At 45.7% G+C, this 27,521-nt stretch overlaps 1 protein-coding gene across 5 annotated transcripts in view; it reads left to right on the forward strand.

The window, feature by feature from the left end:
* The window catches only part of Foxn3 (forkhead box N3), a 371,707-nt gene that overhangs the window by 102,751 nt on the left and 241,435 nt on the right, over positions 1-27,521 (forward strand). For 4 of the 5 annotated variants that reach the window (XM_042692487.1, XM_042692494.1, XM_042692496.1 and 1 more), the window contains exon 2: positions 15,242-15,339. The gene's annotated coding sequence lies outside the window, so the exon portion shown is untranslated. The remainder of the gene's footprint in view (positions 1-15,241; positions 15,340-27,521) is intronic. The other variant, XM_042692489.1, reaches the window with a different exon arrangement.

Here is a 27,521-nt window from a genome sequence, read left to right on the forward strand (position 1 = left end):
GCTGGTGTTCTACCACTTGAGCCACACCCCCACTTCCAGCTTTGGGCTGATTTGTTGGAGATAAGTCTCAAGGACTTTCCTTGGAACCTCCATCCTCAGGTCTTAGCCTTCGGAGTAGCTAGGATTGCAAGTGTGAGCCACCAGCGCTGGGCCATCTTCTTGATTTTTGTCTTGCAAACAAGGAGTTCTTCCCATTCTCTTCCAGCTCTTCTTCTGCTGAGGGTACAGGCCTGGAGATAGCCACGTGGGACTGTGGGAAATAGGGCGGGCAGGGGATGGTAAAGTTGGTAGAGTCTCAGTCTCCGCCTTCCCTGTGTCAGCCCCTAACTGCCTACCGGCTTGGCCAGCAGGGCAAGAACTAAACAAGCATTATTATTATTTTTATTTCAGCTGGTTTTATTTGGTCTCTGCTTCATGTATTCAAGACTTTGGTTTTTCTAACCAGAGACATTGTGCAAAGTGAAGGAAGCTAAGCCCTGAGAGACAAATAGTGTTTGGTTTCTCTCATTTGTGAGGGTAGGAGAGCTTGGCCACATGGCTGAACAGAGCGGTGTGGACGGTCACTAGAGGTCAGGTAAGAGGCGCTGATGTGCAGCCAATTAGGAGGAATTAGATTCGGTGCCCTCTACCGGGGCACTGCCCCCTACAGGGTGACTGTAGACCATGATAATGTCTTCGTATTTTTTCCTAGCAAGGGGAAATTGGAAGGAAAAGGAAGGGAAGATGGAGTGGCCTGATAGCCCAGCCTGGTCGAGAAGCAAGCAAGACCTTATCCTAATAATAGCCAGTGAAAAACAGGGCTGGAGTTGTGGCATTGTGCCATCTTAGCAAGCTCAAGGCCTTGAGTTCAAATCCCAGTACTGAAGAGAAAAAAAAAATTAGATGTGGAAGTTCCCGTTTGTCATGGTGATTTTGTCTTATTAGCAAGGTCACCAAAAATTCACTTCCAATTGGAGTGTTTTTACTTTCCTGGCCAATATTGAAAAAAAAATTGAGTCAGGTTAAAAAATTAAAATTAAGCATAAACTAAAATTCAGAAGCAAGCTGGGTAGTTCATAGAATGCTTGATTTAACCATCTTATTATGCCAAATAGATGGGGGAGGGGCGGGGAATCAAAGGACATTGCCATGGTAAAAGGCTCAAAAGGTTTTAAATTGTAAGCAAATTACTCATTAGGTGACTGGCTTTGGGCTGATTGACCGACAATTGATGGCATCCAAAAGTCTGCACGTCTGGGCTCAGGGACACCTTTTCAAAATGCTAATCAACTCTATTATTTGATTTCTGAGCCCCTGGCACATGAGATGTGACTCAAAACTGGAGGGAGCTGATGGAGCCAGACCACTTTATTCAGTGGGAAGACCAGCTGATACCCCACCAGCCTGGAGGGGCCCGAAGAGTCCAGAGACAATGCAAGGATGAAGAAACCATCACAGGGGGGGCCATTTCCTAGGAGACCCCCTCCTCCTCCCAGCCTCCACTGCTGCAGCTTCTGAGGGCATAGATCAAGAGGTTCATTGGGACCTGGTGGCTCAAGCCTGTGATCCTAGCTACTCAGGAGGCTGAGATCTGGGGATTGTGATTTGAAGTCAGCCCAAGCGGGAGACTCATCTCCAAGTAAATACCCCCCAAAAAACTAGAGCTGTGGCTCAAAGGTAGAGTGTTAATCTTGAGCAAAATAGTTTAGGGACAGCACTCTGGCCCTGAGGTTAAGCCCCAGTATGGGTGCACACGCGTGCGCGCGCACACACACACACACACACACACACACACAGAGGCATAGAACTGGAGCAGGTATTTCTCCAAAGATATAGAATGTTGAGAAGGTACTCAACATGGTTAATGAATAGAGAACTAGAAATCAAAACATAATGAAGTATTCAGTCTCACATCATTTAGGATGGCTACTATTGCCATGAAAAAAACCAAAACAAACAACAATAACCAAAACCAGATCATAATGTGTTGGCATATAGAATAACTAGAGCCCTTGTCCATTGTGGGTAGGAATGTAATGGTGGTACAGCTGTGGTGAAAACAAGATAGTGGTTTCTCAAAAAGTTAAAAATAGCCAGGCGCCTGTAATCCTAGCTACTCAGGAGGCTGAGATCTGAGGATCTTGGTTCAAAGCCAGCCCAGGCAGGAAAGGCCGTGAATCTCTTATCTCCAGTAAAACACCAGAAAACCGGAAGTGGTATTGTGGCTCAAGTGGTAGAGCACTAGCCTTCAGCTGAAGAGCTGAGGGACAGTGCCCAGGCCCAGGGTTCAAGCTCCATGACTGACCAAAAAAAAAAAAAAGGTAAAAATAGAATTATCTCATGCATTTCAGGGTTTCAAGAAGATAGTTAAACATTTGTTATCATAGCTTATCCTAGCACAGTGTTCACAATAACTAAAATGTGGAAGCACCTAAAATCCACTAACAGATGCACGGGCAAATAAAATGTGGCATGTCCATGCAAGGAAATATTACTTGAACTTAAAAAAAGAAAAAAATTGGGATTGGGAATGTGGCTTAGTAGTAGAGTGCTTGCCTCGCATGTGTGAAGCCCTGGGTTTGATTTTTCAGTACCACATAAACAGAAAAAGCTGGAAGTGGTGCTGTGACTTGTGGAGTGCTAGCCTTGAGCACAGAGAGGCTCAGGGACAGTGCCCAGGCCTGAGTTTCAAGCTCTAAGACTGGCAAAAATAGGAGGAGGTGGAGGAGGAAGAGGAGGAGGAGGAGGAAGAGGAGGAGGAGGAGAAGGAGGAGGAGGAGGAGGAGGAGGAAAAGCAGAAGAAGGAGGAGGAGGAAAAGCAGGAGGAGGAGGAAGAGGAAGGAGGAGGAGAAGAAGAAGGAGGAGGAGGAGGAGGAGGAGGAGGAGGAGGAGGAGGAGGAGGAGGAGGAGGAGGAGGAGGAGGAGGAGGAAAAGCAGAAGAAGGAGGAGGAGGAAAAGCAGGAGGAGGAGGAGGAGGAAGAGGAAGGAGGAGAAGAAGAAGGAGGAGGAGGAGGAGGAGGAGGAGGAGAAGTGGTGGAGGAGGAGGAAGAAGAAGTGGTCGTCATGAGACATTATGGAAAGCATACAATAAGATTCCCTTTATATTAGATGGTTAGATCGGCCAAAATCATACTGTCAGAAGGAAGAGATGGAAAGTGAGTGTTGAGTGCCCATAGTTTGTCCTTAAGCCAGTTAGTCTGGCATTTAATATCTGTTCTCATCTAGATGTTGCTAGCCCTTTACAACCAGCTGCAGTTAAGTCCTTTACAACCAGCTGCAGAATGGGAGAGTTTCTGAGTGGCTTGGTCTATAGAAAGAACATTAGATCAAGTGACAGAAGACAAGGTTCTGGTATGTGGTATGTAACCTTTGACCAGACCTCGATGTTTGGAACATTTGAGTATCTTCTATGAAATGATTCCGGTGATAGCTATGAGATAGGGAGATCAGGTCTAGCCGGCACCATCTTGGCCACACGGTGAATAGTAGGGTCTGGCATCTTGTCTTCATGGTGGGGGAAGGAGAAGCCCCTACCTCCCAGGTGACGGATGTGCCTGAATCCCTGGAGGGAGAGGTAGAGACTTGAATGATAGGTTACTAAACCTGTCAGTCTAGTGCCTGGGACTCTGCCTCCTGACCTGACCATATTTAGGCCCAGACCACCACAGATGCCAGGACACCATGCCACAGGTCTCCATGTTTGTCTCCTGGCTGCTAACCATGGCATCCCATTTCAGCTCTCCATTGAAGTGAATTAGTTTGTTGATATTGTTTTCCTTCTTTCTTTCCTCTCCAGCCTTCATGGCTCAGCTCCACTTCCAGTTTTTTGGTGGGTAATTGAAGCTAAGAGTCACAGAGACTTTTCTGTATGAGGTTGGCTTTGAACCACCATCCTCAGATTTGCACTTCCTGAATAGCTAGGATTACAGGCATAAGCTAATTTTGTAAGTTCTGGTCAGTTAGTTAAAGAATAATTCTACCTGCCCTGCTAAAACCTGGAGATGAAGCTTTGCATTAGATCATAATATCATCTTGAGATTGCTCTTTAAAAAAAGTGACATATTTCCTTACCAGCAAATTGAGTGTGTCTTTTTCTGTTTTGCTTTATCTTAGGCATGAGTTGATCATTATTATCATAGTAAACAGCCAAGAATGATTCAATTTAGGAAAGTAATAGGAAAATTTTGTTCATCTTTTAGAGGATAATTTTACCATAATCCCCACCAATAGACTGGTGGTTTCTTTAAAACAGGCGAGTTCAGGGTCATGAATCTGCACTCTCCCAGCCGACAATTGATTGTTTAGTGAGAAAATTGTATTCAAGAGATGTGCATCAGCATGCAAATCTAAAATGTGGCCATTTTCATCTAGATTGAATATTATTAACTAGCCCAAGGGATAGGATGTAATTAAGATTTTGAACAGCTTATTTTGGTCTACTATGATGAGTATAACCTCAATATTTAAAGTGACTTACCAGTTTGAATAATGGGAAGATGAGCCAATACACATTGTGACTCATGCATAATGAAGAGTTTGAACCAGGCACTGGTGGCCCATGCCACTACTACTCAGGAACTACTCAGGAGCCACAGAGTTGAGGATCCTAGTTCAAAGACAGCCTGGACAAGAAAGTCCATAAGACTTTCTTTCTAGTTAATCAGCAAAAAGCCATAAGTGGTGGGAGAGCTCAAATGGTAGAGTATCATCCTTGAATAAAAAAGCTAAGGGAGCCGCGCGCCGGTGGCTCACGCCTGTAATCCTAGCTACTCAGGAGGCTGAGATCTGAGGGTCGCAGTTCAAAGCCAGCCAGGGCAGAAAAATCTGTGAGACTCTTATCTCCAATTAACCACCAGAAAACCAGAAGTGGGGCTGTGGCTCAAGTGGTAGAGTGCTCGCCTTGAGCTGAAGAGCTCAAGGACAGTGCCCAGACTCAGAGTTCAAGACCCACGACCGACACCCCCTCCCCCCCAAAAAAGCTAAGGGACATCATCCAGGCCCTGAATTCCAGTACAACACACACACACACACACACACACACACACACACACACAGACTTCTCTGCTGGTCAAAATTCCAGTACAACACACACACACACACACACACACACACACACACACACACACACACAGACTTCTCTGCTGGTCAAAGCATTGATCAAAGCACAGATCTAAACCTGAAGCAAAGAAGAGAATGTTCAGATTGTAGGAATAGTCCCTTTCCTTTCTGAATGATCTGTCATCATGAGAGTATCATCTCACCTCATTCATTCTAGTGCCTTCTTTCAGGGGTCCAATGGAACCTTGGTTGAAGCTTTATGCTTTTGCTTAATTCAATGAATGAATGAACCTCAGGTTAGGAAGGTACACAGTCCTTAGCCTGGAGGTACTTTGAAAAGTTTTGCAGGCCTTTTAGAAAACTGACAAGGGCACAATCTCCTTGTGTGGTCTGGAGATGGGGCTTTGCATTCGACCCTTCCGGACTCGCGAGATTTCTCTGAAAAAAATGATAGGTGTCCTTTATCAATGTGTCCTTTATCGATCTGAAGCATTCCGTTTTGCTGATCACTTTTCACTTCTCTGTCCTAACCACATCATTTGAAAAGAGAAGACAAAAGTTCTCCCTCTCTGTGGAGAAGTTTGTGGAGGAAAGGATCCATTACAGAGCTGTTGCCACCTTAAATAAGACACCTGGCAGGCTGGGGTGGGAATGAAGGCTCATTCCAGCCCTCCGTATTTTCAGGTGTATTTAATACATCATTTGATAATGCTGAAAAGAAGAAAAAGAAGAAGAAAAACACCCCAAAACTATTAAAGCAGTGTGAGACTAAAGGAGAAAGAAGATGAATGTTAGCATTCCCCTGGGTTCATGGGTGAAGGAATTAACACAGCGTGGCACTCTACCCTAGCTGTGTTTGTTTCCATGGCAACGACGACGTACGTGTTTCAGACTATCTACAGTGACACAGTTGCAGAAATAGTAGCTTGCAGGTTTCTGATATGGCATCAGTGGACAGGCGGCACGCACTATATTAAGTAAGTGTAAACGAATTAAAATACAGCTTGGGATTAAGATGTGCATTGGCTCCGCTGAGCCAGTGTAGCAGGGGCTACAACGGCCGGCCTGGGCTGCTGCCTTGACTGCCAAGTTGAAAGTTGCAAGATTTCCAGGCAAACAATTGCCCTTGTTTGGGTAAATACCATCACCCAATGAAAGCAATGTCAGGGAGTTCCAAAGGTAAGCAAATGACCTTGGCAGATGACAGGAGGAAGGAAATGGACAGGGGACTCAGTGTTCCAAAGTGGGGGAGGGGGCCGGGGGAAGAGTGGGGTGGTCAGTGACAGATAAAATAATGAAAGCGTGGGTTGAAGAGAGCGAAGTCCTTGACAGCAATCTCCTGTACAACAGCATCTGCCACAGCTGCCGACTTTATGGCAACCAAGGTGTGTTTGAATGTCGCCTGGGAGAAACTGCTTTTATATATTTAAACAAACAAACAAACGAACAAACACGTCGGGTATGGAGCAGAGAGGTAGATTTCTGTGTGCTTCCAGGGAAATTGGAGCTCCATTGTCTTTGCTGAATGCTTATGTGCTTACCGGAGTGGCCCTGGTTTGTCTTTAACACCGGCTGCTACTTTTTCCGTGCCATTTGCCGGTATTCGGTAGGTCTCTTCCCTCCACGTTTGGAGCCAGCCGGATAGGATCTCAGTGTTGATCAAAGATGATAGACTTTGTAAGTGTGTGCTTTTGCAACCAAATGGTGCGGTAATTGGAGAGGAGTGTTGGAATGGGCATTTATTTATGTGCCAGACCCCTACTTGTGAAACGCTGCCTGGGTATTAGGTTAATGGATTTCGCTGTGCACATTTTGATTGCAGGAGCTTTCGAGTATGTGGTAGCTCATTTATATTGAGTTTTTACTGTCAAAATATTTTTATTTGTGCTCCTTATATATTTTAAGCCTCCATTTACCTTGCACTGTCGTCGGATTTTTTTTTTAAAATATGAGTCATGTATTAGTGAAGGGAAAAGTACAATTGTCACAGCTAATTCATTAAGAAGAAGATTCATTTCATGACCCTTGGTAGACTTGTACTAAAAGGCACGCGTGCAATCCCTTCAGTCCAGCTCTCGTTTTCATTTGTGTGGGGAATGTGTTAGACTTCCTAGTGGCGATTTCATGGCTCGGGGAGTGGGAGAGCGCTGAGCTTCTGAACGCCCGGGCATGTGGAAGGCTGGGACAGGCTTGTGGATAGTTGTCACACAGCACTGGCATGATCGCCAGTGAATTTGGCATGGAAACTTGCCATCTGTGCCCATGGTAGTCTGTCTGAGCACTCTGAGGTGAGGAGTGAAAGTGTGTGTGTGTGTGTGTGTGTGTGTGTGTGTGTGTGTGTGTTTTAAGGGAACTTTTTCTTGGTGGCTCATGGGGAAAGCAGAACCAATCTTTACCGGAAGAGCTCCTCGGCCCACCCACTCCTTTATTTTGGTAGTGTCTTGAGACACCAGTTTATTCTTTGGGGCTGATCGAGAAGTTTATGGAGTTCGCCTTCCCTGGGCCTTCAACTTTGTCCCCACGGGACCCATGTTGTGTGGTGGCAGCTGGGACCAAGGCCACTGTGGAAGAGTTCACACACAGGGCTGTTACTGGGTGTAACTCGGGCTCATGAACTAATCACAAGTGTTGAACAACTTGGGGTGACAAGTCCAGCTCTGAGTACTTTGGAAGGGATTAGAACAGACCCTGTCAAAGCTCAGCCGGGGTGCCCTCCAGAAATAAGAGCTGTCCCCGCCACGTGACTCATTTTAGCTCTTCCATCAGAGGAGAAACAAAACACACCACCTCCAAATCCACCTCTCCCCAAATGTAAAGCACCTGGGCAGCATCACCCATTCACATGTAAAATCCTGGCAGGGACGTTTAGGAAACTCAATAGCTTCCATTCAAAGCGCCAGGAAACTGATTTGGAAAATAAATAAATTTGAGGAATTCCCAAATAGGGGCAGCAGGGAATGAATCAGGGGGAAAAAAATGAAGGCACATTCTCCCGGTGTTATTTCCGGGCTTTGCAGGCAATAGAAAGCCAGAGTAAACTTCCCGAGGCGCCCGGCGCTGCTGCAGGCTCCCGGGCCGCAGGGAAAGGCCATCCCCTGGCCGACGTCCAGCGCTTCCCACCTTCTGTCCCTTTCTGCCTGCCTGTGTCCGTGGCTCGGCGTTCTGCACCACTGCCCTAGGGAACTAAACGCTATGTCCTGGCCACATTTGGAATCTTCTAGGCCTTTGCTCTTGCTGTTGGGACTGCTTGTTGGCATCAACTCTTCTCTTTGTTTCTCAAGGCCCAGCTTAAATTCTGCCTCCTTCCAGAAACTTCACAGATAATTTATTCTTTTGTGTGTGTGTGTGTGTGAAAGAGAAAGAGAAAGAGAGAGAGAGAGAGAGAGAGTTGGTCCTGGGGCTTGGGCCTGGGTCCTTAGGGCCTGGGTGCTATCCCTGAGCTCTTTTTGTTCAAGGCTTGTGCTCTACCACTTTGAGCCACAATTTTGCTTCTGGTTTTCTGGTTGTTTACTGGAGATAAGACTTCCACAGACTTTTCTTTCCTGCCTGATCTGACTTTGAACTGCGACCCTCAGATATTAGTCTCCTGAGAGGCTAGGATTATAGATTTGAACTATCAGCACCCAGCTGGCATGTGTTTTATTATATTAAGATTTGTGTGTGTGTGTGTGTGTGTGTGATACTGAGATTTGAATTCAGGGCCTATCGCTTGTGAAGCTGGTATCCTATCACTTGAGTCATGATTTTGCTGGTTATTTTGCAAATGGAGACTTGTAAACTTTTCTGTTCTATCTTAGAGACAAAGGCCCTGACTCACTCACTTTTATATTTTTGTCTACCTAGAATGGTACTTCAAACTGATGTATTGAATTGGATTCTTAAACTGTTGTAAAGAGCTGCATTGGTAAACAGTCTTCAAATGCTTGTCAGTCATGGGCCTTGAACTCATGTCCTGGGTGTTGTCCCTGAGCTCTTTTGCTCAAAGCTAGCGCCCTACCACTTTGAGCCACAGCGCCACTTCTGGTTCTCTGGTGGTTAATTAGAGATAAGAGTCTTGCAGACTTTCCAGCTTGGACTGCCTTTGAACTAGGATCTTCAGAGCTCAGCCTCCAGAGTAGGTAGGATCACAGGTATGAGCCACTAGCACCTAGCTTATTTTCAAACTTTTTCTGCTGTTAGGTATCAAATAAATGCAGTGACCAGATGAAAGCCTGGTTATTGTCATTTCATAAAATTGTTAGATGGTAAAGCTGAAAAACGACTTCAAGGAGTCTTCTCACATTACAGAAAAGGAGACAGTGTTGTTTGGTTTAGTTCACTGGAGACAGTCCTGCTGTATAGTCCAGGCTCACCTTGAACTTCATCCTGATTCATTCTCCCTAGCACTGGGATTATAGGCATGCATGACCATGCCTGGCTTAGTAGAGACTTTTCAGCCTGAACTGTTCAGTGACTTTTTCAAGGTGGCATGGTTGTTTATGTCCCCAAGTGCGTGAACCCAGCAGCAGAATATCTACAAGATCCTGAGGCTTTTGGAACCCTGAGGTTTCAGATTCGCTCCAGAGAATCTGGCAGCTCAGCTCCTGCCTTCCACCCCTCATTTAGATTGGCTCCGTCTCACCTATGCCAATGCTGCCACCCAGTAACAAGAACCACTAACCCATTCTTTAAAAAAAAAAAAAAGCTGATAGCACTGGGTTTAAAAGGAAAACCCAGAGAGGGAGCTCAGGGGAATGGGAAGCCAAGCTAAGGATACATTCGCCCTAACCTTGCCCAGGACCGGGCAGCTACAGAGTTCAGACCCTTAAAAAGAGTGGAAAAAAGAAAGCGCATACTTTCCAGTGTCTGGACGCCGCTTGGCAGGCCAGCTGGGCACTTGGCTGTGGCAAAAAGATGTCTTCAGTTTCAGAAATCTGAGCCCCTGGGCCTGTAAGGGCGGGCACGTGGCTGCCCCCTCCCCCCCTCGTCTCCCCCCTCTCCTTCCCCTTCCCCCCCTCCCCTGAGGGGCTGCGAAGGGTTTGTGTCTGAGCTCAGTGCTTCCCCAGTTAGAGCAGGCTCTGCTCCCAGGACTCGTCCAGGGCAACATAAAGAAATTTTAAGAAGCTGGGCACCCATGGCTCACGCCTGCAGTGCTCGCTACTCAGGAGCCTGAGATCTGAGGACTAGAGTTCAGAACCTTAGTCCATGCAGCAAAGTACTCTTTATCTTCAGTTAACCACCAAAAAACCAGAAGTAAAGATATATGGCTCAGTGGTAGAGCACTGGCCTTGAATATAAAAGCTCAGGGAGAGCACCCAGGCCCTGGGTTCAAGCCCCAGGACTGGCACATACACACATACAAAAAACAAAAACAGGGGCTGGGAAGGTGGCTCAGTGGTAGAGCGCTTGCCTTGCATGCATGAGGCCCTGGGTTCGATTCCTCAGCACCACATAAGCAAAAAGAAAAAAGCCAGAAATGGCGCTGTGGCTCAAGTGGTAGAGTGCTAGCCTTGAGCTGAAGAGCTGAGGGACAGCACCCAGGCCCAGAGTTCAGGCCCCATGACTGGACCCCCCAAAAAAAACAAAAACAAAAACAAAAACAAGAAGGCTGGCCTCTGGTGGCTCACACCTGTAATCCTAGCTACTCATGAGGCTGAGATCTGAGGTAAACAGTTCAAAGCCAGCCAGTGCAGGAAAGTCCACAAGACTATTATTTCTAATTAACCACCAGAAAACTGAAAGTGGAGCTGTGGCTCAAGTGGTAGAGCACTAGCCTTGAGTAAAAAAAGCTCAGTGACAGTGCCCAGAATTGAGTTCAAAGTCCACAACAAAAAACAAGCCCTGACCCCCAAAGAAGAAGAGGAAGAGGAAGAGGAAGAAGAGGAAAGAAGAAGAAGAAGAAGAAGAAGAGGAAAGAAGAAGGAGAAGAAGAAGAAGAAGAGGAAAGAAGAAGGAGAAGAAGAAGAAGAGGAAGAAGAAGAAGAAGAAGAGGAAAGAAGAAGGAGAAGGAGAAGAAGAAGAAGAAGAAGAAAGAAAGTCAAAGTGTCAGATGTCCAAGTAGACATAGGGACCAGGCTATTTTGGGGAAAAAGTGTTTTTTTTTTTAATTGTTGTTATTGTTGGTGAGTGTGAGTGTGTATGTGTATGCATGGCTGACTGGCTTTTAAAGAATTCTTGGTTTCTACGTAAATGTGTGCCTGAGTGTGTTAAGGGACTAAAACGCCATCCAGGTTTCTGAGTTGGAAGGCTGATTAATCTCTCTGCCAGTTACATATGGAAATAAATTAGTAAATGGTTCATCTGGGACTAAACTACTGCAGAGATGATAAATGATCGCCCTGGTGTGTGTCGGTGTCATAAAGACGGAGTTGTGTTCACTGGGGTGGCTGAGAGATGACTCGATCCTCTATTGTGGTTGCACGAATGAAATCTGAGGGAAAGAAAAGGATGCCTGGAAAATTTACCTTGAAATGTTTCTCAGGAGAATGGATTGGTGGATGCCAAGTTTGTTCCTCCGAACTGCTGTATCTGCAAATGTTTCAAAGGAGAGTCTCAAGGGCACGAAGAACAACACTGTAGTTTTGTGTTTTCAAAGGCCAGTGCAATAGCAAGTGTTCATTAGCGCCCAAGGTCTGGATAAGGAGAACTCTATGTGTATTTCTATCATTTTCATAGAGCTTCTTAACTAGGTTTTTTATTTAAATTTCAAAAATGGTTGGGCAGGTCATGCCCCCCTTTTATTTCTCTCTCTTCCTTTCTCTTTCCTTCCTTCCTCTCTCCCTCTTTCCCTTCTTTCTTTCTCTTTTTCTTCCTTTCTCCTTCCCTCCCTTCCTCCCTCCACCCCCTCTCTCTTTCTTCCTTTCCTTTCCCCCATATCTGGGCCTTGAACTCAAGTCTCTTCCCTCCCTCCCTCCCTCCATCCCTCCATCCCTCCCTCCCTCTCTCCCTCCCTCCCTCCCTCCCTTCCTTCCTTCCTTCCTTCCTTCCTTCCTTCCTTCCTTCCTTCTTCCCTTCTTTTCTTTCCCTAGTACATGGGGCTTGAACTCAGCGCCATGGTTCTGTCCTTGAGCTTCTGTGCTCAAGGCTAGTGCTTTACCACTTTGAGCCAGAGCTCCATTTTCATCTTTTTGGTAGTTAATTGAAGATAACAGTCCCATCAACTTTTCTGCCCAGGCTGGCTTTGAACTGCCATCCTTAGATCTCAGCTAGGATTACAGGTGTGAGAGCCCAGCACTTGGCCAAGTATACTTTTGAATCAGGTTTCCTTTCAATCAGAGCCTGTTGCAACATCAAAAACATTTCCCATGTCCCATATTCATTTACCAAAAACAGAAAATAAAGCATTCTATGTGTGTCAGTTTTCTAGAAGCAGAAGGCACAACTTCTTTATCATGAAAAGTACTTGTTTTCTCCAAACAGAGGCGTTAAATTAATATTAGTATCACTTTTCTTTGGGAGCCAGGACTCCACCCGCTGCAGACATACCATTAACACCTTGAATTATGTTATGAAGTTAAGCCCCTGCTGGCCAGCTGGTCACAAGGGCTTTTAGATGAGGTCACATTCTGCCCCTTGCAGAATGGCCTAGGGCTCCTGTGACATCCCAAGTCTGTGCCTACTTGCCATTTTTCTTTTGTGTTCTTCCTCCTGGGTGGATCTTCAGCTGTGAATCTTTCAAATGGCCAGAGAGGCTCTGTCCTAGAAAATGCAGAGCCCAGAGAACAGAAAGGTAAACCGGAGATAGAAATCTCTAAGTCTTACCACACATCACCTTCTAAACATGTCGGCCTGGGGTGGGGTGGGGGGGCGCAATGTGATCTATACACCCCCCAAAATGTCACAGCCCCTGCAGCTCCCTTTTTGCTGTTGGACATGACCTTGATTGACCCGGATCATCTTCGAGTCTCTCTCACATCAGCCAGACCTGGTTACTCTGTGTCCCGAGCAGCCCTTAGTTTCTGCCTGTCCCCATCCTGGCCCAATGCCAAGGCCCTTAATGACTGCCATTGTCTTAATGATCATGTCCTTTACCATCGTCCTTCAACCCAACCTGAATCAAATGCATAGTCAGAGCCCTCTAGCCCATTGAAGAGATAATACTGACCTTGTGTTAAGAGGCCAATCTAGGCCCTGTGTTTGCTAATGAACAACACACTGTTTAGGCAAGGACCTTCATCTCCTGCCCTCTCCGGCTCTTCCTCCTTCCCCATTTCCTAGCTCATTGCTCCGTCTTTACTGGAGCTTAAGCAGGAAGTAGAGTACTGTAATCTTTGTTTTTTTGTTTTTTTTTTGTCGGTCGTGGGGCTTGAACTCTGGGCCTGGGCGCTGTCCCTCAGCTCTTCAGCTCAAGGCGAGCGCTCTACCACTTGAGCTACAGCGCCACTTCCGGTTTTCTGGTGGTTTATTGGAGATAGGAGTCTCAGGGTCTCTCCTGCCCAGGCTGGCTTTGAACCGCGATCCTCATATTTCAGCCTCCTGAGTAGCTAGGATTACAGGCGTGAGCCACCAGCGCCCGGTGAGTACTGTAATCTTATGTATCCACCTATGCAAAGACAAGTTACAGCCTGATGCCAGTGACTCACACCTGTAATCCTAGCTTCTCCAGAGGTTGAGATCTGAAGATTGCAGTTCAAAGCCAGCCGCAGGCAAGAAATTCTAGGAGATTCTTATCATCAGCCATTTAAGCAGCCAGAAGCTGCTTTGGCTTTGGTAGAGGGCCAGCCTTGAGCAAAAAAGCAAAGGGATGGCACGTAGGCCCTAAGTTCAAGCTTCAGCATGGACACAAGAAAAATAAACAGGGGTCTGTGTGTGTGTGTGTGTGTGTGTGTGTGTGTGTGTGTGTGTGTGCGCGCGCGCACGTGCTCAAATGATTTATCCCAGGCATACCAGATTCTCTTGGAGGCTTGGGAAATATACTGATTTCTAAACTCCCCTTTCCAGATCTTTTGTTTAGATGTAACTTGAGTCAGAGCCAGGAACTTGCATATCCAACAGGTTCTTTCATGGTTGGTGGGTTGGTTCTCTGGTGATGGTAGAGGTGTTCTCAGGAACACAGTTTGAGAACTGCTGATTTAATGAATGTGTTTTCTAACTCACTAAATGTCGTTTATTGATTTGTCATCCTTGAGTCTGGGCTAAAATATATATTACATATATATATATATATTCTATCAGAAATGATTACACAGTCTGTCTCAAATACCAGTTTACTGTTTTGCGGTGTTATTGGTCAACTGAAACCAGATAACTTGCAGTTCATTTAGTGAACCAAACCCCAGGACTAGAAGCAGAGTCAGCATACAGCTGTTGCCTTCCCAGCCTGTAACTTGGTCTGTGCAGTGGATCAAGGCTGACCAGCGGGTGGAACTCCAGCCTTGACCACTTGTTGGTGCCCTGAGGTGTTTGTTTAGATAGATAAGCTTCTCAGAAGTATTTGTAGAACCCAGCTCTGGTGACTCATGCCTATAATCCTAGCTGCTCCGGAGGCTGAGGTGTAAGAAGGCTGAGGTATAAAGATGCAATCGGAAGCCAGCTCCAGACAGAAAAGTTTGTTGAGATTTTTATCTTCAATCAATCAGCAAAATACTGGAAGAAGAGTTGTAGTTTAAGTGGTAGAGTGTCAGCCTTGAAGGTCAAAAGTCAAAAGAGTTTGAGGCCCTGAGTTCCCAGTACTGGCACCAAACAAAACAAAACAAAAATCTCCCAGCAACTGTAGTAAAAGAAAATAACCTCTGGGCTGGGAAGGTGGCTCAGTGGTAGAGTGCTTGCCTAGCATGCATGAAGCCCTGGACTTGATTCCTCAGCACCACATACACAGAAATGGCGCTGTGACTCAAGTGGTAGAGTGCTAGCCTTGAGCACAGAGAGGCTCAAGGACAGTGCCCAGGCCCTGAGTTCAAGCTCCAGGACTGGCAAACAACAACAACAACAACAAAACCCTCAAACATCTCAGTGGTAGTACTACTAAAATCAAATCATCTCTCTACATCTGTGGCACATATTTTCAAATTTCTGGGTTCTCTTACACCCCATAAGACAATTTCAGATACTGCCCATCCTGAAAATCTCCGTCCTTCAGCAATTGTCCAAAAAACAGAGTTGCTGTGCCAGTTGACTCTTCTCTGAGGTGTGTCATTGGTTAGGGTTGGGCCGAAGAAGACATCTGTGCTGGCTGAGAGGTCTTGCTGCTTCTCAACTCTAATCCCATCTTCCTTCTTCTCCCCAGCAGCCTCTAGAAGCTTCTAGCACTGAGTATGGAAGCGCCTTTGTGGGTTCTGTGAAGAGCAATGCTGACCTCCGTTTCGTGGACCCGTTCTGACTCAGGTAATCCCCTCCTGCCACGACTTCCCTGGATGCGTGTCTCAGAAGATGGCATTTGAATCCATGAACTGCCAAAACTATTGAAACGCAAATACCAAATTGATTGTTTCTTCTACTATAAGTGGCTGTCCCTCTCTTCCCCCAATCTTCCCAGTGATCAATTCTTGTCTCTGACCAGACTGACAATATGGTCAGTCCAATTTAGGCATTAAGAAAACACTGAATCACGTCTGGATTTGAAATTCTGATGTGTGTCTTAGCCTCACACAGAGGCCGCAGGTGTGCTGAGAAGTTCCGTGTAGAAAATTCACAGTATCTACTGCACTACTGTAAAATTACTTTCTTTCCAGAATACCATGTTCAATTCTATTAATCTTTCTAATGTCATAGCTTTCAGTTGGGTTGGGTAAGCGTTATTGATTACCTGTTCTGTGTTCTTGGGAGAGTCCCAGGTTAAAAAAAAAAAAAAAGAAGAATACAAGGCAGGTGGGTTCTTGTCTTCAGGGAGGGCACAGCCCCATTAAAGATTTACAATTTGAGCCGGGCACCAGTGGCTCTTGCCTGTAATCCTAGCTACTCAAGAGGCTGAGATCTGAGGATCGCAGTTCAAAGCCAGCCCTGGCAGGAAAGTCCATGAGAGTCTTATCTCCAATAAACTGCTCAGAAAACCGGAAGTGGTGCAGTGGCTCAAGGGGTAGAATGCTCACCTTGAGCTGAAGAGCTGAGTGATAGCACCCAGGCCCAGAGTTCAAGCCCCACAACCGACAAAAAAAAAAAGGATTTCCAATTTGATATCAGCTATTCTGGAGGCTGAGATCTGAGGGTCATGGTTTGAAGCCAGCTTGGGGCAGGAAAGTCCATGAGACTCTCCAGTGATTTGCCAAAAAAACCTGGAGGTGGCTCTCTGTGGCTCAAATGGTAGAGCGCTAGCCTTGAGCAAAAGGAGCTCTGGGACAGTGCCCAGGCCCAGAGTTCAAGCCCCAAGACACGCCCCCCCACCCCCAAATAAACAATTTGAGCATAAGAACTTGCATGCATGTGGCTCAGCTCAGGGTGGTACTGGGCATTAACTTTAACCCTCTGCTTTCAGAAATTGAGAGATATGGAAGATGGAGACTGAGATAGAAGATTAGGAATGAATTCATTGGCCAAGAAAGGGCTTCAGGCAGCTCTAAGTCTGGCATTTGTTTGGGCAGGCAGAAGGAAACTGGTAGTATGGCTCAAGTTTGGGAAGGCAGAAGTGCCCCTCGCTGAGCTTGGTGGCGGGGCCTGCCTGTCTGAACACAGTACTGACAAGACCTTGATCTTCGGGCCCAATCAGTCAGATTCCCTCTCAGAACTGAGTTCTTTAAGAATTCCAGAGCAGCTGGGTATCACTGGCTCATGCCTGTAATTGTAGCAGCTATTCAAGAGGCTGAGATTTGAGGATTGCTGTTTAAAAACAGCCCCGGCAGGAAAGTCTGTGAGACTTTTTATGTATTTATGTATTTATTTATTATTTTATTTTTTTGCCAGTCCTGTAGCTTGACCTCAGGGCCTGGGCTCTGTCCCTGAGCTTTTCTGTGTTCCAGGCTAATGCTCTAGCACTTGAGCCACAGCACCACTTTTGGCTTTTTCTGAGTAGCTGAGTAGTTTATTGGAGATGAGAGTCTCATGGGCTTTTTTCTGCTCAGGCTGGCTTTGAACCACAATCCTCAGATCTCAGCCTCTTGAGTAGCTAGGATTACAGGTGTGAGCCACCAGCACCCAGCTTCCAGGAGACTTTTATCACCAAAAAGCTGAAGTGGAGCTGTGGTACAAATGGTAGAGCTTTAACCATAAGCAAGAGAGAGAGGGAGAGAGAGAGAGACAGAGACAGAGAGACAGAGACAGACTGCAGAAATTGCTCTCAGGCCCTGAGTTCAAGTCCCAGAACGGGCAAAAACAAAACAAGAAGAATCCTAGTGTGAAGCCTCCTCTGATGGAAGCCACCTTTCTGGTGATAGTGGCCACTGCTGCCCAGCCCTGGCTTGCCTACTGCCTTGATTGTCTTTTCTGCTTCTCTAGGCCTGCATACAACCTGGCTCTGTCGTGCATTTGATTTAGTCTTGCATACACACCTGCCTTCTTCCTCCCGAAGCCTTGCTGGCACCCGTGGCCTGACAAGGTACTGGATGAACCATAGGTTGTGTGAGGTCAGCACCTGGCCTTCAAAGGTGCCACTAGGAACTGAGGAATTATAGCAGAGACTGGCTATGGAGAATGTCTCTAATTGATTCTGAATGCTTAAACTCAAGGCCGAAAGCTGGGACCCCAGTCATAGATGGGGAGCCAGGCACCCTGATGAAAGAGGATGAACACGTCTTGTCCACAGGGCTCTTTTTCAGGCTGCTTTATCAGGCAGATAACACCTTTGCTGCCCTGATCTGAAAATTGCCTTGAGAAATACCAGCTGAGACTCCCATTTTTCCCACGGGGAGGTAGCCTGGACCAGGCACCCACCTGGACATGCTGGGGGGTGCTCAGGAGCCCCAGGCACCAGCTCACTGGGAGCTCTGGCCTCCTATAATCCCGGCCCTGATAACCAGCCAGCAGGACAAAAAGCTAGGGGAGCTATTTGTGTTCCCTTTGTACTCCCCTGATTGCCTAAGAGAGTTGCTCCATCTCTTCTCGGCCTAGGCCAGGGGTCACCAAGTCTGTCCAGCCCACAGGCCGAGGACGGTCCATTGACAGTGCACAGTTGCTGAGCTGAGAAGGGTTCTTTGCATTTTCAAATGGCAGAGTGGGGGTGGGGGGGAGAATTAAAAGAAGACTCAAATCATGTGTTCCTAAGAATTCTACGGAGTCAGGTGCTGGTGGCTAATGCCCATAATCCTAGCTATTCAGAAGGTTGAGATCTGAAGCTTGTGGCTTGAAGCCAGCCTGTGGCTCAAGTGTTCGAGTGCTAGCCTTGAGCAGAGAGAGGCTCAGGGACAGCGCCCAGATCCTGAATTCAAGTCCTACAACCACCACCAACAACAACAAAAAAAAAGAAAAAAAAAAAAGGAAGGGAGGAATTATTTTTTTAGATTGAGATAGCAAATTGGTTCATGCACTAGTTAAATTTTCCTATTTATCCTTGCAACTTCCAATTAGATTCCTCACTGAGGAAATTTCATACTAGAAGCCTACACCTAGTATTCGCCTTATTCATTTAATTACTGTTCTACTGGGGCTTGAATTCAGGGCCTTTTGTTCTGGGTTGGCATTGTGCTCGATGCTGGCGCTCTACCATTTGAGCTATAACTCTACTTCCTCAATATTAGTTTTGTCTTTAAAGAGGAGGCATCCAGGATTCTTGGATTAACCTCATGTTGGAACAGATCAGTACCAAATTAAAATGAATTTCTTAGAACTTTTTATTTATTTTTTTCTTGGCACTAGATATGAGCTATTTTATTTTAAACCAAATAAATATTTTGTTTTAAATCAACTAAACATTGAAGGCTTACCAAGAGTAAGCTAAGGCATTAAAATATTTAATCTTGGCAATGTCTTCTTTTGTTTTGTTTTTCCAATCTGGTAGATTTTTTTCTTTTGTTTTTGTTATTTTTCTTGGCTTGTTTTGGTGCCAGTCCTAGGGCTTGAACTCAGGGTCTGGGCATTGTCTTTGAGCTTTTTGTACTCAAGGCTAATGCTCTACCACTTAAGCCACAGCTCTGCTTCCAGCTTTTTTGGTAGTTAAGAGTCACACACTTTCTTGCCCAGGCTGACTTTGAACCGTAATCCTCGGATCTCAGCCTCCTGAGTAGCTAGGATTACAGGTGTGAGCCACCAGTGTTCAGCTTGGTAGAATTTTATAAATACTGTTGAATAGAAAGTGTGGTAGAAGTTACATATGTGAATTCTACTGTTAAATCTCAAGCCAGGCACCAGTGACTCACACCTGTAATCTCAGCTACTTCAGAGGCTGAGAGCAGAAGCATCACAGTTTGAAGCAAGCTAGGTCAGAGAGCCCCTATATTGAAAATAACCAGCAAATAAACAGGTTTGGAGATGAGGCTCAAGAGCAGCAGTCTAGCTAGCGTGAGGTCATGAGTTCAAGCCCCAGTACACGGTCACCACCAAAACCAAAAAGAGTCCATCTCAAATCTCAAAGCTTAGTACAACAGAAGTTGATGTCTGTCATTCGGGTTCAGTTAGAATAGGCCAGTGTGGCCGGCTGCAGTAGCATTTTCGGTCTGAAAGCCCTTTCCATATGGAGATAGTTGTCTTCAAATCCAGCTTTCTGTTTGTTGTAACATGGAAAAAAAATTAAAACTGAGAAGTCACACCCACCACATGTGCACACACATGCACGTGTGTGTGTGTGTGTGTGTGTGTGTCTGTCTGTCTGTCTGTCCTGGCACTGGGCCTCATGTTCTCACTTGGCTGTCTTGCTCACAGATGGCATTTTACCACTTGAGGCACACCTTTGGTCTGACATTTTGCTGGTTAATTGGAGATAGATTCTCTCAGCCTTTTCTGTCTGGACTGGCTTTGAACCTCAGTCCTCAGATCTCAGCTCCCTGAGTAGCTAGGATTATAAATGTGACTACCGAGGCCCAGCTGAAATGCCATGGACTAGAAGACACCCAGGGCATTTCCATGTCCACAGTTTACTGGCATAGCCTTCTACCAGGAAATACCTAGGAGCGTCGCTGGGCCCCCGCTGCCTGCAATACTGAACCAGAGTGTGAAATTCTGTTCTTTCCCGGTGCTTTCAGTTCTTCATCTTTAAAAAGCAATTAATCCAGTTCTGCATTTTCCCACATAATTCATGACAGGTTCACGTATCTGAAAGAGCTTTAAACTGTATAAGATGTGAATGGATATAATTATTACCAAAATATTGTGGGGTTTTTTTGGTTTACTTTTTGAGGGGTTAGAACTCAGAGCCTTGCAATCTTTTTTTTTTTCTCAAGGTTGGTGCTCTACCACTTGAGCCATACCTCCACTTCCAGCTCTTTGCCAACTACCAGGAATAAGTATCTCATGGACTTTTCTGTTTGGGCTGACTTTCAACCTTGATCCTCAGATCTCAGCCTCCTCTGTAGCTAGGATTACAGGTGTGAGCCACCGGTGCCCAGCTAATTTGTTTCTTGGTCTTGAGTGTTGCTGGGCTAAAGGCAGAGTAGTCACACTGCTATCACCTAGGGATTCTGGATCCTTTTTTACTCCACTAAATAATGAATTATAAGGCAGGAAAAGTAGGAGGCAAGGCGAAGTTTATTTGAAAGTGAGAGTAAGGCTCCAGGAAAGGTGTGGCCTTTTTGGCTACTAGCAGGTTCGTAGAAACCCCCAAATAGGACTTCCAGTTGGGAGAGCTGCCTTATGCAATTTGAGGTCCTGCCATCTACATCTTGAGTAAGGAAGAGGAGAAGAAAGAGGGAAAAGAATAGGAGGAGAAGGAAAAGGAGGAGATGGAAGCGAAAAGGAAGGGGAAGAGAAGAAAGAGAAGTAGAGGAGGAGGTAGAGGAGGAAGAGGAGAGAGGAAGAAGTGGAGGAGGAAGAGGAAGAAGAGAAGAGGTTGAAGAAGAGGAGGAGGAGTAGGGAGAGGAAGAAGAGGAGAAGAGAGAGGAAGAGGAGGAGGGGAGCACAGACTTCTCAAAGCAGGAGAGCAAGAAGTGGGACCTGGAAATGGCAGTCTCCCTGCAGTGTTCCTCAGTCTCCCTTTTATATTCCTTTGGGCAGGTCCCAGTGGTTCTGGGGTCTGGTTGGTCACTGCCCTCCCCATCCCAAGGGGAGGAGTGCCTGTCCCACGTGCCCCCGTGACGGTCACACACCAGACATGCCCTGGGTTAGACAGTGCGCACGGTCTCCCAGCATCCCTCCGCCAGGGTCCTTGAAGACACGGGTTAGCTGATGTCTCCAGTCACTCACCCAGCGTTCTTACAGCATTGCTCAAGTTCTCCGCCTCAATAAGCTTGCATGGCCGGGACGCACAATCTCTGCACTTGAAAATGAACTCACAGGGCTGGGATGTAGCTCAGTGGCAAAGCGCTTGCCTAGCAAGTGCAACGTCCTGGGTTCGATCCCCAGTACCAAAAAAGAAAAAGACAAAAAAAAAAGAAAATGAACTCACAGAGATTAAAAAAAAAAAAAAAAGAGGTCTGTTTTTGTTTTGTTTTGAAACAGGGTCTTACTATGAAGCCCAGGCTAGCTTCAAATGCCCTACATAGCCCAAGCTGGCCTCGAACTCATGACCCTCCTGACATAGCCTTCCAAATGCTGGCTTACAAATGTGTCCAACTCCTGACAGGTTTGAACAGTTCGTGGTCACACAGATCCTAAGTGGCTTTGATTTTGGTCCTTTGATTTGAACCCAGGTCTTTTAAATATTCCTATGGGGTTGTCTTGCTCCCCCGGCCTTTACCAGGACAGCTCCCCAGTTTCCTGGGAATGTTCTCAGAACACATGCTGGCAGAAAGATAAAACCTTGAGTGGTTGTGATTGTCACCCTGTAAAGGGCTGTCCATGAGACCAACTGCTGCGGGACCATGCTCTGGAATCATCAAGTAGCAAGAGTAGAGCCAACTTCCGGTTCTGACTTCTGGTTCTGGCCCTTCACCATCCTCCCTCACCTCCCCCACAAGTTCAGCTTGTTTGAAAACGGGGCACTGCATTTTACAGAGTGAAAGCAAAATTTTCATTGGAAATCTAGGGGTGGGGGACGGCTGTGAGTTCAGAGAGTTTACTTACAAACCTGTTGATTAATAATAATAGTAATAAAAGTTTAAACAAAATAAATGTCCTGCCACAACCACAAACCAATTCATCTACTGACAAACGTGGAACACAAAAATCTGCCTACTCATACGGCTGTATATTTCTTTTCTCTGCCTTTCTAATTAATGCTCAAAACCGAACCCCTGCCAGGCCCTAGTGGCTCGCACCTGTAATCTACTCAAGAGGGTAAAATATGGAGGATCTTGATTCAAAGCTAGCCCAAGGCAGACAAGCCTGACTCTTACCTCCAAAAATAACCAGCAAAAATCAGGACTGAAGATGTGGTTCAAGTGGTAGAGCACCACTCATGTTGAGCAAGCACCGGACACTGAGTTCGAACCCGAGTACAAGAGAAGAGGGTGGAATGAACCCATGGAATTAGTAGCTGAAAAATTAGTAGCCAAACACAACATAGTCATCTGTTGCATTATTTACTTTAAGAAACATTGAGAAATTATACATATGGTTTCTAAATATACAAAAAAAACAACAACTAAAGGAATGCCATTATGAAAGAAAAACTGGGTGGAAATTTCTAATCCTGTCTCATAAACAATATCAGAATAACTTTAAAATATTCTGCTTTAAGCATGCATTTAATTTGTGCTCTGGGAACCAAATAATGTTGCCAAGATCAAAAACATTCGAATAATGATTTATGTAAATGTATTTGTACAAAGTAATGGTGTAGTTGCCTATAGCAAATTGCTCGGAATATGGGATAACATTTAATGAGGTCTTTTCCCCCTCAGAATGAGTACAATGGAGAAATGAAATAGAGAAATGAGAGAGGCCAACGAGAAGAGAAGGAAACCCAGGCTCTAAATGGAGTCTAAGACCTCAGGAGGCCAAGACGGCTGGATGGGGGGGGAGGGAGGGAGGACTGAACAGCCAGCACTTAGCTCAGGGTGCTTTCCTGATGTCTTCCTTATTTAAAACAGACAGTTTTAAAAATTAGCCATGTGCCAATGGCTCACACCTCAGATCTCAGCCTCCTAAGTAACTAAGATTACAGGCGTGAGCCATTGGCACATGGCTTTCTTTTTCTTTGTTGGTCGTGGGGCTTGAACTCTGGGCCTGAGCGCTGTCCCTCAGCTCTTCAGCTCAAGGCGAGCGCTCTACCACTTGAGCTACAGCACCACTTCGGGTTTTCTGGTGGTTTATTGGAGATAAGAGTCTCACGGTCTCTCCTGCCCGGGCTGGCTTTGAACCACGATCCTCAGATCTCAGCCTCCTGAGTAGCTAGGATTACAGGCGTGAGCCACCAGCGCCCGGCTTGGCACACGGCTTTCTGTCTTTAACACTGACGTAAATAAGGAGGACATCACAGGAAACCACCCTAGCTGAGTATTGACTATTCAGTCTGTCTCCTAGCCAGCTGTCTTGGCCTCCTGAGGCCTTAGACTCCAAATCCTAGCCACTTAGGAGGCTGAGATCTGAGGATCACAGTTCAAAACCAGCCAGGTCAGAAAAATCCATGAGACTCTTAACTCTAAAAACCACCAAAAAAAGCCAGAAGTGTGGGTATGGCTCGAGTCAGAAAAATCCATGAGACTCTTAACTCTAAAAACCACCAAAAAAAGCCAGAAGTGTGGGTATGGCTCGAGTCAGAAAAATCCATGAGACTCTTAACTCTAAAAACCACCAAAAAAAGCCAGAAGTGTGGGTATGGCTCGAGTCAGAAAAATCCATGAGACTCTTAACTCTAAAAACCACCAAAAAAAGCCAGAAGTGTGGGTATGGCTCGAGTGGTCGAGTGCCAGATGCAAGCAGAGAAGCTGAGCAAGAGTGAGAGGTCCTGGGTTCAAGTCCTAGTGCTAGCACTAGGAGGCTCTTAGAAAGCTAGAATTATGGGGCTGGGAAGGTGGCTCAGTGGTAGAGCGCTTGCCTTGCATGCCTGAGGCCCTGGGTTCGATTCCTCAGCACCACATAAGCAAAAAGAAAAAAGCTGGAAGTGGTGCTGTGGCTCAAGTGGTAGAGCTCTAGCCTTGAGTTGAAGAGCTAGGGACAACTCCCAGCCCCAGAGTTCAGGCCCCATGACCGGACCCAAAAAAAAAAAAAAAAAGAAAGAAAGCTAGAATGTATATATAATTTTTTATTTACTTATTTTTTTGTCAGTCGTGGGGCCTGGGCACTGTCCCTCAGCTCTTCAACTCAAGGCTAGCACTCTACCACTTGAGTCACAGCACCACTTTTTCTGCTTATGTGGTGTTAAGGAATCGAACGCAGGGCCTCATGCATGCAAGGCAAGCGCTCTACCACTGAGCCACCTTCCCAGCCCTAGAATTCTATATATTTTAAGGTTCCTACTGTTTTGACACCAAAGCTTTTTCAGAATAGCCAGCCATACAATCTTTCTTTTTTTTTCCTTTTTTTTTTTTTTTAATCCTTTTGATCCTATGCTTGAACTCAGAGGCTGGGGCTCTGTCCCTGAGCTTTTTGGCTCCAGATTAGCACCACTAGAGCCACAGCTCCACTTCTGTTTGTTTGTTTTTTTTTGTGTGTGGGGTTTTGTTTTTTGGTTCTTTTGCCAGTACTGGGACTTGAGCTCAGGGCCTAGGCACTGTCTCTGAGCTTCTTTTTGTTCAAGGCTAGCACAGTGTTTTCTGTGTATATGGAGCTGAGGAATAGAACCCAGGGCTTCATGCATATTAGGCAAGCACTCTACCACTAAGCCACATTCCCAGCCCTCCACTTTTTTGTTGGTATGTGGTTAATTAACTGGAATCCTCAGATCTCAGCCTCCTAAGTAGGTAGGATTACAGGCATGAGCCACTGGTACCTGGCTTACAATCTCTCATTCTTACAGCCCTGATGGTGCTCTTACAACATGAAGTGGAAAGAAGGCAAATGTCATGACCATTGGACAATTTATCTCAGTTGCTTGTTACTTTTTACCAGGAATAGCTATGCTTTGGGTCATAAATGGAGTCCAGAACAAAACAAAACAAAAGGCTCCTGCGAACCATAGTGTAGACCACAGGAGTTTCCCTGTTGGCTGCTCAGTTGGGACCTTGGATCATAGCTCTCCATGTTTCCTGGAACCAGTTCATTCCGCGGCAAGCATTCATGCCTGGAACAGAGGAATTTTTCAGGGTACACTCTGGCCTGGCCAGTGTTCACTGTAATCTTCCATCGTCTGTACTATATGGAAAGGAGTGAGGTTCCATCTACATCTTAGCAGGCATTTTATCTTACCAGAACCTGTGTTTACCCTCTCTCGTGGTTGTCTTCATGATCTTTGCAAGAGTTGCTAGAGTTTATGTCCTATAGATCGGGAGACTGGGCCCACAGTGCCAGAGCAAGATCCTCACAGAGTACAGAGAGGTGTTTGGCCTTTAAAACGTGCTTTTTTTGGTGCCAGTACTGGGGCTTGATCTCAGCATCTGGACACTGTCCTTTAGCTTTTTTTTTGTTCAAGGCTGGTGCTCTACCACCTGAGCCATAGCTCCACTTCCAGCTTTTTGGTGGTTCACTGGAGATAAAAGTCTCTTGGACTTTCCTGCCCACAATGGCTTTGAATTGGGATCTTCAGATCTCAGCCTCCTGAGTGGCTGGCATTGCAGGTATAAGCTACTTGTGCCTGCTCTGGTTTGGCATACTTTTTAAAATAGGATTTCTTGTTTCCTTGAGATACAGCTATGTCTAAATCCTTACCATTATTAGCAGATCCACTCTTGTGTCAATTAGTCTCAGCATCTTTCTTAGTTTTTCTACCTGGGACACAAACATAGCTTCTGGATGCCTGTGTGTTTAACTGAACAAAAATGTCAACAAGCTGCTATTTATTTTATTAAACAGCTTGAGCAGAGATGTTTGGTCTGATTGCCAGAAACTGTTAGCTTATCACTGGACTGCCCTGGTGATTCTTATCATTCAATTTGCATTGCTTACGATCCTAATTATTACTACTGAAAAAGAGCACGATGCTTTTATTTGTGCAGTTCTTTCGTTAATAATTTAATTGACTATCACAGCCAAGCGGGTGCTACACATGCAAGAAGGTAGTTAAGAGCGTGGCCCCCAGCACCTGGGCCAGTGCAAGCGTAGGTGTGAACTGGGGTGAGGATGAGGTAGCAGGCAGGTCCTTTGGCCTTGATACCTTTTCCTCTCCCTGCTTAGTTCTGAGCCTTTTATGAACTGACCCGTCAGTACCTCTGACCTGGTCATTTTAATACCCTGAGAAATTCAGATCAGAGTGTTGTTATTTTTTGGTCACCAAAATGGCTAGGTTAGAATTGACTTGTAATTGAAAAAAAAAAAAATCATACTGACTGCAAGGATAAATCTGACTCCAAATGCTTGAATCAATGGGTTTGTGTAATCTGTCTGTAGTCATGTCTCTGCAGATCCTGTCTTCACGGATTCTCCTAGACTGCATTTCATTTTATGTATGTATGTATGTATGTATGTATGTATGTATGTATGTATGTATTTGGTCATGGGGCTTGAACTCAGGGCCTAGGCCATGTCTCTGAGCTCTTTCACTTTGAGCCACAGTGCCACTTCCAATTTTCTGGTGGTTAATTGGAGATAAGAGTTTCACAGACTTTCCTGCCCGAGTGGCTTTGAACTTTGATCATCAGATCTCAGCCAACTGCATAGCTAGGATCTACAGGCGTGAGCCACCAGCGCCTGGCTACAAACATTTTAATACATTTTGTTATACAAAGATTTGTGTTCTTGTAGTACAGGGAAGTACAACAAGTTTTGCCCTCAGCTCAGGCTGAACATTTTAAATAAAACGATGAAATGAAATATGCCTTTGGAGGTATAATTCGCTTAAAACTTGACTGCTAGGTGTCAGCCCACAGAGATGTTCAAAGTGCTGTATTTTCTAACTCTGCATTGTACGGGGAGAATAAAGCAGATAGAGCGTTTCCCATTTGATCAAGCCAGCTTGACATCCAGAATGCTGAGCATGGTAATGCACACCCATAAGGCCAGCTCTCAGGAGGCAGAGACAGGAGAACAGTGAGTTGCAGGCCAGCTGGGGCTATACGGTGAGATGCAGTTACTAAATAGCAATGACAAAAGAGTAGTAAAATGGCTGAAACCTGCCGCACAGAAGTTGGAGTGTGTGAAAATGTCAGCTTTCTCCTCCCTCAGGGCCCAGATGTGGTCTTTGCACCTCCAGTTCTCTTTGCTGGCCTCAGGAAAGGCATTGAGGATGAAGTAACCTCAGGGAGAGGCTGTGGGATTGTTCCAGAGCCCTCTTTCATTATTTACCTTCCCCAAAGAAGTAAATTAGCACCTCACAATTAAAATCATAACCCTATCATGAATGAACAGCTAAGCTCCTGCTACTCTGACCTTTAAGGGTGCCCCATCTATTTTAATACAATCAAATGCTTGGCAATTAGTCACAAACTTGGAAGTAGGCCACTTGCTTGTGGCTAAGTGGTGCCTATGTATCTCTCAAGCCTGGCTTGGCTATGGGGCGACAGGCGATCCCCATA

Source organism: Dipodomys spectabilis, unplaced genomic scaffold (assembly GCF_019054845.1).
Source record: "Dipodomys spectabilis isolate Male_0828 unplaced genomic scaffold, ASM1905484v1 ptg000157l, whole genome shotgun sequence".
Lineage (NCBI taxonomy): Eukaryota > Metazoa > Chordata > Mammalia > Rodentia > Heteromyidae > Dipodomys > Dipodomys spectabilis.